Raw genomic sequence first — 10310 nt, 5'->3', positions numbered from 1 at the left:
AAGCTTCTCCAAAGTGGTCGAAATCCTCCTGACATGGTGGACGACCCAGATGGCAATAGGGTTCAACTTCACCCCAGTTCCATGGGATTTGGAGTTCATTTGCGACCCCGCACCCGTTCTTCCCCGAGAGTGAAAAGCTCTATCAATTACAAAGAACTGGCTTATGGTGCAAGCTCGAAGCGCAACCGACAACGTCAAGTGGCTGCGAGTCACAAAACCGTGCAATCAGTTGACCCTAAAGTTTGCTTGGGGGATATCCAAAGTCGAGGGGAGAATGTCGGGTGTGAAAGTGAAAATAAATTCAGAAATCATCTACAGTACACTAGCAAGCAGGATGGTCACGCTTTCTGCATCGACACCACAAGCGGTCGCGGATGGAGATCCTCAAACTACCACCAATTAACCCCGGAATGTCTATCTTATTGTGGAATGCAAGAGGTGTGGCTAGACCGGGTTTTCGCAGGAACATAAATCAGCTTATTAGAGACCATGACCCCATGATTGTGATCATCACTGAGACTAAAGTTGCTAGGCCGAACATTGAAGGGATTGCGGAGAGCCTGCCTTTCAACTCCTACGAGACTATTGAGCCGGTGGGGTACACCGGTGGAATCTTGATCTTATGGAATGAGGGGCTCCACTCCTTCACTCCCATAACCAAGGAACCATGGGCAATCCACGGAGTCATCCAGGTATCAAACGAAAACCCTTTTTTTATTTCTGCTCTTTATGCTAACACAAAATTTAAAGGGAGAAGTGAAATGTGGGATAACCTGTGTGAAACCTCAAAATCTGTCAGCTTACCTTGGTTGGTGGTGGGGGATTTTAACGAAATTACGTATGCTCATGAAAAAATAGGGGGTAATAAACCGAAGGATTATAAAATGCGTTTATATAGAGAGAAAATGGATGATTGCAACCTTACTGACTTGGGTTACATTGGCAGCAAGTTTACGTGGTTTAACAAGAGAAAGAATCAACCTATCTTTGAAAGGTTGGACCGTTGTTGGGCCTCTCCAAATTAGATCACGGCGTACCCATCAGCTATAGCAAACAACCTTCCTCGCCTGTTTTCTGATCACAATCCCATTCTCCTCACTCTTAAACCGATCATGTCAAACCGTCCAAAAAAAATGTTTAAATTTGAACCTTTCTGGCTGGCGGAACCTTCTTTCAGCCCTTGGGTTAATATGAAGTGGGATGGGTATCAGGAAAACTTAAATACAAAACTTGGTTCTCTTAGATCAGACTTACCGAGTTGGGTGGAAGATAATTGCAATCTGTTTAAAAACAAATCAAAAATTATGGCAAGGCTGCGTGGCGCACAAAATGCGCTGCAGTTGGACCCTTTCAACTCTTTTTTGTTCGACCTTGAATCTAAACTTTCTTCGGAGCTCAATTCATTATTAGACCAGGAGGAATGTTTTTGGCAAACAAGGTCGCGTTCAAACTGGATTTTACAAGGGGATAGGAATACCCACTTTTTTCATCTTTCCACCATTATTCGTAGGAAACAAAATAGGATTTTAATGTTAAAAGATGAAGTAGGTAATTGTTTTACGGATCAAAAAGATATTGAGTCTATCATTGTGGGGTATTATAAGGACCTCTTTAATTCTAATAACTCTTCATTCCCTGACCAGATTGTGTCTCTCCAATTATTTGAGTGTTGTGAAGTTCCAAATATGTGTGAACTTAAAGAAGTTGTTTTTTCAATTGGAGGTGTTAAAGCTCCTGGGGAAGATGGGTTCCACGCCATCTTTTTCCAACATTTTTGGGAAACTGTAAAGAATGATTGCTATAAGATGATAAAGAATATCTTTGTAACTAGACAAATGCCGCAAAATCTGAACGCAACTTTAATCTCTTTATTGCCGAAAATTAGTAATCCTATGAGAATTAATAACTTCCGCCCAATTAGCCTGGTTAATACCACCTACAAAATGGTTACAAAAATCCTTGTTCAAAGGATCAGACCTTTACTTAAAGAGACTATTTCTCCGAACCAGAACAGTTTTATCCCGGGAAGAGGTGCTGAAGTAAATTACATTATCGCCACTGAAATTCTCCACTCCATGAAAAAAAAGAAAGGGAAGAAAGGCCTTTTTGCCCTCAAGCTTGACCTTGAAAAGGCTTATGACAGGTTGGAGTGGCCTTTCATAAGTCATTGCTTAAAAATGTTAAATTTTTCGGATAATACAATTGAGCTTATTATGAGCTGTATTTCTTCTTCCTCTATTTCCGTTCAAGTGAATGGTCATAGAACTGAAAAGTTCCTTCCTTCCTGGGGAATTCGTCAAGGGGACCCCCTATCCCCGTACATCTTTATTATTTGCCTTGAGTACCTGTATAGAAAGATTCATGAAGCGTGTAATAGGAAGTTGTGGACTCCTTTTAAAGTTAGAGGTGGAGTTACGGAAATTTCGCACCTTATGTTCGCGGATGATATAATCCTTTTTGGAGAATCAAACTTGCAAACCCTCCAGACCATGACTACAATTCTAAAAGATTTTTATGCCATTTCGGGGCAGAAAGCAAATGAGTCTAAAAGTATGTTATATTTCTCCCCAAACACGTCGAATTTAGCAAAAGATGAATTTGAACAAGAAACTAATATCCTGAGCACCCAAGATCTGGGTACTTATCTTGGGTTTCCCTTGTGTCACCGAAAACCCTCGAAATCTAAGCTCTCCTTTATCATTGATAAAATGTCCAATAAACTCTCTAATTGGAAAGCTAAAACGCTATCAAAAGCGGGGAGAATGATCCTTATAAACTCTACCCTTCAAGCAATTCCTAGGTACTTCATGCAACTTATTGATTTCCCGATCCTCATAACAAAAAAATTAGATAGCATTTGTAACAAATTTTTTTGGAGTGGAAATAGTAATACAAAAAAAATTACGTGGATTGCGTGGGAAAAAATCTGTCGCCCGAAAAATGATGGTGGCCTCGGTTGCTTTTTTTTTTTTTTTTTTTTTTTTTTTTTTGGACATCGAGAAAACGTACAAAAATAAAACAAACTAAATAGGAAAGGAGACAGTCGTTAATTGTCCTTTTCGAGCTCGAGTTGCAAGATCATGCGCCAAATGTACCTGTGAACGATCAACCTTTGTGAAGCGACACCATTGAAATTCCTGACCGAGGGAGCGAATGTCGTTCAGTGTCCATGCAATTGATATGGGTTGCGACTTCGGGTTACGCAAACCCTGTACCACAATCGCAGAATCCGTATTAATTGCAAGTCGGGTGTAGCCATGTTCATGTGCCCAGACCAATGCTCGAAGACATGCCATGGCTTCAGCCAGCAGCGCAGTGCTGGCAGGAACACAAGCACCCTCCCCTTTCCTGTTGGTAGTATCGACATTTTCAGCAACCCAAGCAATACCTGCCAAAGGTGAGCTTGCTGTCCATGACCCATCAACTTGGATATGGAGCTGTGGACTCCCACAGAAAGAAGACCCAAAATGGGCAATGAGGAACCCCGGTGGCCCAGAATTCGCAACTACCACCTGCTTGTCTGTGGAAGGTTTTGCAAGAAAGAGGACATGTTGTTGCATGATTTGTGACGTAAGAGAGCGTATAATATCAGTATCTGGTGTAACGCTACTGAAAACCAAGTTATTTCGACCCTGCCAGATAGCCCATAGTGTGGCAACAAATTGCGGTAGACGATCCCCTGAGTACCCGTCCAATCGATAAAAGTAAAATACCCATGCGATAAGCCAATCTTTGAACGACACATAGTTGACCAAATTGGATATAATACCCAATTGGCTGGTCCGCCAAGCTGCAGTAGCAAGGGGACACAACCGAAATAGATGTTGGCATGTCTCAGGTTCCACACCACAGCATGGACAGTCGTCCGAACCGGACATACCCCTAGCAGACAGATTAGCTAGTGTCGCTAAACTGTTGTGCCATAGTTTCCACAGGAAAATTTTCCATTTAGGCATGATGCGCAAACCCCATAGAATTCGAAAAAATTTCGAAACTAGAGGGGGTGTCATGCTATAGATTTCATTTTGTCGAGAAAGTAAATAGTATCCAGATTTAGTTGTATATGTACCAGAACTTGTCAAAGGCCAAAAATTCATATCGGCAGGATCAGTTAGCTGGGGCATTTCTAAACGCCGGATCTCCCTCACCGTCTCAGTAGTAAACAGGGAAAATAATCGCGGAACATTCCATCCATGTTGGTGAGGTAGCATGAGAGAGCCAACAGTGACTGTAGCCACTGTACGAAGACGTGTCTGGTCAAGGAAGATTGGAGCCTTGCCATTGACCCATCTATGTTGACCTGCTAAAAGCATTGAGTTTACCCCAATTTTCCATGCAGAATGATCCAACAGAATTTTTTCCGCTTGCCCCAGACCTCGTGCACCCCAAGAGCTCTGACCTTTTAAAGTGTTGAGAGTGGTAAGTGTTGTTCCATGATGTAAGGGAGGGGAAGCAAAAACCTTACTAATAAGGAGGTGTGAGTTCCGATGAATACGCCAAACCTTCTTTATGAGTAATGCTCGATTATGAACTGAAACACTGCGCAACCCAAGACCACCAGCTCCTTTGGGCATATGCAGCACTTCCTTTTTCCGCCATGCAATTCCTTTACCAGCTTGATTGGTCCAGAAAAATCGAGCTAACATAGCATCTATCTTGTTGGCAATGGTTAGGGGCAGCAGGAAAACCGAGAGAATGTGAGCAATTGAAGCAATAAGAACAGAATTGATAAGTATTAGCTTGCCAGTTGGAGAGATGGGTGATCGATTCCAGGTAGTAATTCGCTGCGAAATCTTATCAAGTAAATAAGTGAAATGCTGAGTCTTTTTCCCCTGAATGTCCACTGGTGTGCCAAGATAGTTGCCCAAGGACGATCGGACTTCTAATTGAAGGATCTCCTTATAATTATCCAATGTATTGCGAGGAACATTTGGACTAAATTTAACAAAGGATTTGCGCATACTTATCATCTGTCCCGATATATTGCAGAACCGGCCTAGAAGATTGGAAATCTCCGTACAGGAGGTAACAGAAGCTTTGAAAAAGAGAAGAGCGTCATCAGCAAAGAAAAGATGTGAGATAGAAGGTGCATACCTGTGTGAGCGTAGCCCATCAAAGAGTCGAATATCCGTTGCTAGTGTTAACATGCGGGACAAGATATCCATACAGAATAAAAACAGATACGGAGAAATGGGGTCACCCTGTCGTAGACCGCATTGAGGCCTGAAAGCCTCAGACACATTCCCATTGACCAGAATGCGATATGTTACAGTAGAAATACACTGATGTATTAGGCGAACCCAATGTGCAGGAAACCCATAGGCCTTGAGGACTTTTAAGAGAAAGATCCAGTTAACACGGTCATAAGCCTTATTCATGTCGAGTTTAAGAGCAGCAAAATGGACATTCCCCCGTCTGTGTTTATTAATAACATGTGTTAGTTCATGACTGATAAGAATATTATCCTCCATATGCCGACCCGGTATGAAGGCACTTTGGTATTCACTAATGAGATCGTGTAACAACGGCCGCAAGCGGTTCACCAAACATTTGGAAGCACACTTATAAATTGTGTTGCAGAGACTAATTGGTCGAAATTGGGAAACATCCTCAGGGTTTGGTCCTTTGGGCAATAGAACCAATAGAGATTGGTTCCATTCGCGTAGCATAAATCCCGTTGTAAGGAAGCGAGAAACAGCTCGATAGACATGGATTCCGAGAATATCCCAATAAGTCTTAAAGAACTCTGCAGTAGATCCATCTAATCCGGGAGACTTGTCATTTCCGATTCCAAACATAGCCATATGAACTTCTTTTTCAGAAAACGGTAGCAGAAGTTGTTGTTGCTGGACAGTAGAAAGTTTCGGAAGGTTAAGTTCGTGAAGTACAAGGTCGATGGATTCCTCATGTGCTGGATTAGCAGGCAGGGGCCCAGATGACGCAGCATATATACTTTTGAAATGATTGAGGACAGTATTCAAAATGCCATCAACATCGTCAATCCATTCACCCTCCGCATTTTTCAGGAGATAAATGTAAGCAGAGCGTTGTTTCTGGCCTCGGTTGCTTGACGAATAGAACTATTAACAAAATTAGCCTTGCCAAGCTTTGTTGGAAACTTGATAATAACAATTTCTGGGCGGCTCAAATTTTGCATGAGAAGTATATTAAGAACAAAAACCAGCCTACTAGTTTTAAGTTGGGCTCTCACCTTTGGAAGAGTGTGGGGTGGGATGGAATGAGTATGTCAAAAGCCTTGCATGGAGGGTGGGGGACGGTGAAAACGTGAATTTATGGGATGATAGGTGGTTGTATGGTGAAAGTATTAGGTCTCTAGTTCAGGGCCCTCTACCACTAGCGGTAAGTAAGCTTAAGCTTAGTATCCTAAAATCTGTAGATATTACTAGGGCCATTTATTTTGACTTACCAGCTACCCAAATCCAAAGAATAAGAAATGTGGTCTTTTCATGTAAGGAAGATGAGGTGTTCTCCACTTGGACTGATCCAACTAAGTTTGACTCAAAAAAAGCTTCAATGGAAATTAGAGGTAGTCTAATTGGTAAAAAGGATGAGTGGGATTGGGTGTGGGAATCCCCGGGGCACCCAAAGCAAAGATTCTTCATTTGGCAAATTTGGTGGGATAGAATGCCGAATAGCAGCAACATTAATCATAAGATTAGAAATGCACCTGGGAATTGTGTTTTTTGCCATAACTTGACGGAGGATATGAATCACCTCTTGAGAGTTTGTCCGCGTGCGATGGAAATTTGGAGGATGCTTAATGTCAACTTACACCTTAGCACCCCTTTTAAAATCTGGTTTAAGAATATGGTTTGATCTTCTAACGTTCTTCATAAAAATTTAATTCCGTGTAATGTTTTATTTGTCTTTGTTTCGTGGGCAATTTGGTGTAGAAGGAATTCCTGACTTTTTTTTAAAAAAAACATCACTTCTGATGTCCTCATTAAAAACTCCACCTGGGCCGCCACCGAATGGTTCTTTACCCAGAACCAAAATAAGGTGGGTAAAGCTCCCAACCCGAATGTTACCGCAGCCTGGATCCCTCCTCCTACAAACAACCTTAAAATAAACACTGATGCATCTTTCTTTGCTGATATTAACCTTGCTTGTTTGGGTATGGTATGCCGTGATCACTTGGGTATTTGGATTGAGGGCCAACAATTGGAAACAACTACTTCAAGTGCTATAGAAGCATAACTAAAAGCAATTATGCTGGCCCTTTAATGGGCGAGGAGAAAAAAATGGTCCCAATGCATAATATCAACAGATTGCCTTAAGGCTTACAAGGCAATCTCGGACTCTCAGATTTTAAAAAATTGTCTATCTTATTTAATTGATCCATGCAGGGAGTTGCTCCAAGAACATCACGGCGTCAGTATAATCCATGAAGGAAGAGGAGCAAATAGCTTGGCGGATAGCTTAGCAAGGGAGGCTAAGGGGAAGACGGACGGTTTAGAAACCCTTTGTATTTTGAATGACCCTCCCCCGGTTTGTATTAATATTTATTTAAAAGAGAAACAAAACTCTTCTATTATGACGGTTTCTAGTAGTGCAGCGGGTCTCCCAGACTCTTCCAAGGAGGAGCCGTGTGCTTAGTTTGTATGGTTTACTTGGTTTAGTAATTTATCTTGCTCCTTATTCTCAAAAAAAAAAAATGTTCCTAATTTTGAAAAATATTTTCTGTTAGAGTGATAGCATCTTCTTATATTCTTTTTTTTTTCTTTTATCTTGCCTCTTTGGCTTATTATGTTCCTAATTTTGTAACATCTTTTTTATTTATTGTTAGTATCTTCTTCTTTTAGTTTTTATATGTAATCAATTTTTTTTCCTCCAATCATTGTTAACAATGATAAATAATAGATGTATCTTCTTTTGCTTTGACTTAAGAAAGCAATTTGGCAATTGATCTTAGTTACTAATAATACTAATGAACTATAACTTTAGTTTCTAAAAAATCTACCCACTTACTTGTGAACTATTCTTTCAATTCTTTGAAAATTTGACAATGGTCAAATAAATGATTAATGGATAAAACTGCTTAAAAATTAAAAGATTGTGATTTAGAACAATTAAATTAGATATAATTTCTTTGTAGTCGTTGATAATAATATATTTAAACTTTGATGTGTATCTATCAGTTTTTTATTCCTCATCAAAATTTTGCCGTTAAACTTTTAATTTATCGAATCGGCACCTGTGAAATAGTTGGTCAAGATTCGTCACTGCTGGAAGTGAATAGTGATGAGCTAGAGTGCAAAACATGCGCGGAATTTTTATTTTACTAGTTGTTGGACCGCGTGCTATCGCGCGCGGCCGGCCCCCCAACGTAGCAAAAATAATTGCAAATAACTAAATGTTAAGCATTAGCATAATCTATATAGGGATAATAAATGCATCTAAACTTGATAGTTACGAACATAAGTTGGGTATTCTTCAAAAAGAAAAGAATATAAGCTAAGTAGATTGCATTAGCTCTAAAATACCCTTGGCATGTGTGTGTGTGTGTGTGTGTATGTGTGTGTGTGTGTGTGTGTGTATATATATATATATATATATATATATATGGACTTAACCTATTAACAAAAGGCATTGGTCCATAAGATGCAATATTTAACTCTAAGGGGCAAACTACGCTAATTTTACGGACCACATTTTCACGTGTCTGGCTATCATCATGTCGCAATAGTTCGCACATGTTCTTCGACGTAGATAACCATGCCAATAACATCTAGATAACATGAAGTGTGACTAGATTTGCATCGTCACCTACGCGAAAGTAACAGCTAGTCCATCTATAAGAAAACAAATCCCCATATGCTAGCTTTCAAGTCTTATATTATAACGATCATAAAAGACCTTGTTGCTAGTATTTTCGCAACATGTCTTCTTTCTTCATTCAATTTCCACCATCTTTTTCCTTTAATCATGCTTAGCTCGCTTGTCGTAGTTACAAATAATGACCCAGTTACTCCTGTACTTTTTTCATATTACGTGTACAAGTTGATTTCAATAATTACTTTGTTTTGTTGCCATCAACTAAATTGATGTACAATTCAAATTTTACAATGATTTGCTTTGCAATATGTTCTCTAATTATTCACCTAAAATGCTATTGGCTTGATCTTGCTATAACTATCTGCGTTTTTTGCAAGCCTAGTATAATCTGTGTATCAATTTGAATTGAAAAAAATCAATCAATTATAATCAGCAAGCTAAAGGTAATACTCAACATTATATTCATATTTGTTTGAAAATTTCAGGGTTATGCATATTTACATAATACTAACACGCTACAATGACAGAATGACTACAATGCTCCAATCTTCCACCACTATTATTTTTTAACAATTCCCCATCCCTCGTTCTTTAATTGGTATTCGTCAATGTTATTACTCCGAAAATTTGATTAACAAGTGATGACGAAACAATAGAATATTGAACAACAACAAAAAAAAGGAAAAAGAAAATACTACTTGATTATTGGACAATTAGGACAGTTAGCTTGCTTTCATAATACCATCGATGGCTTTCGATCCCATCTTCCCTCAACTTTTTACTTCCTTGATAGTCTTACACTCCGTCCCTCAAATTCGTCACCCGAATAACCAATTGCCTACAATTTGAACACCAGTAGCAATTTACTCAATGCATCACCAAAAGCCTGATTTGACATGAGAACCAATTAGCTATTTATGAAACAAATAATAGTGGTGACTAATTGTAGGAGTGCAAAAATGACAGACTTGATAAATTAAATTGATAACAGTGTTTCATAGACTTATACAGAGTAGACTATCGAGGACGATATCCAAAGAACATTCAGCAGCTAGAAGATAATTTATATCTTCTAGATAATACCAGAGCTAACATAATAGAGACACCGATTTATATCAAGAAACCTGTTAAGCACCCAAAAAGGTCACATGTTAAATGTAATGTAATTTAAATAAAATATATAAGAGAAAGTGCATAGAATGTATATAATAAATCGTTTCTAATTAGGATACTTCAACACTAATTTGGTTAGGTAAACCAAAAACGCAACCTTTGGTTGAATAACAAGGAGAGTATGCTCTCTCAATTTGAAGAGAAGGAACTGCACAAGAAATGTGGTATTCCACTTGAACCATGACATAAAAATTTAACTTGTTTTAGTAAAAAAAATTGAGGTGGAAGACCAAAGTATGATGACCCAAGCAAATGGTTTCAAATTAAACCCTTCATAACTGACTTCCCAAAACCATAATTTATATGTTTACTACTTTTTCACAGATCTATAAGAGCTGTTA

Source organism: Beta vulgaris, chromosome 5 (assembly GCF_026745355.1).
Source record: "Beta vulgaris subsp. vulgaris cultivar EL10 chromosome 5, EL10.2, whole genome shotgun sequence".
In the NCBI taxonomy this organism is placed as follows: Eukaryota; Viridiplantae; Streptophyta; class Magnoliopsida; order Caryophyllales; family Amaranthaceae; genus Beta; species Beta vulgaris.
This window is presented reverse-complemented; position numbering follows the sequence as displayed.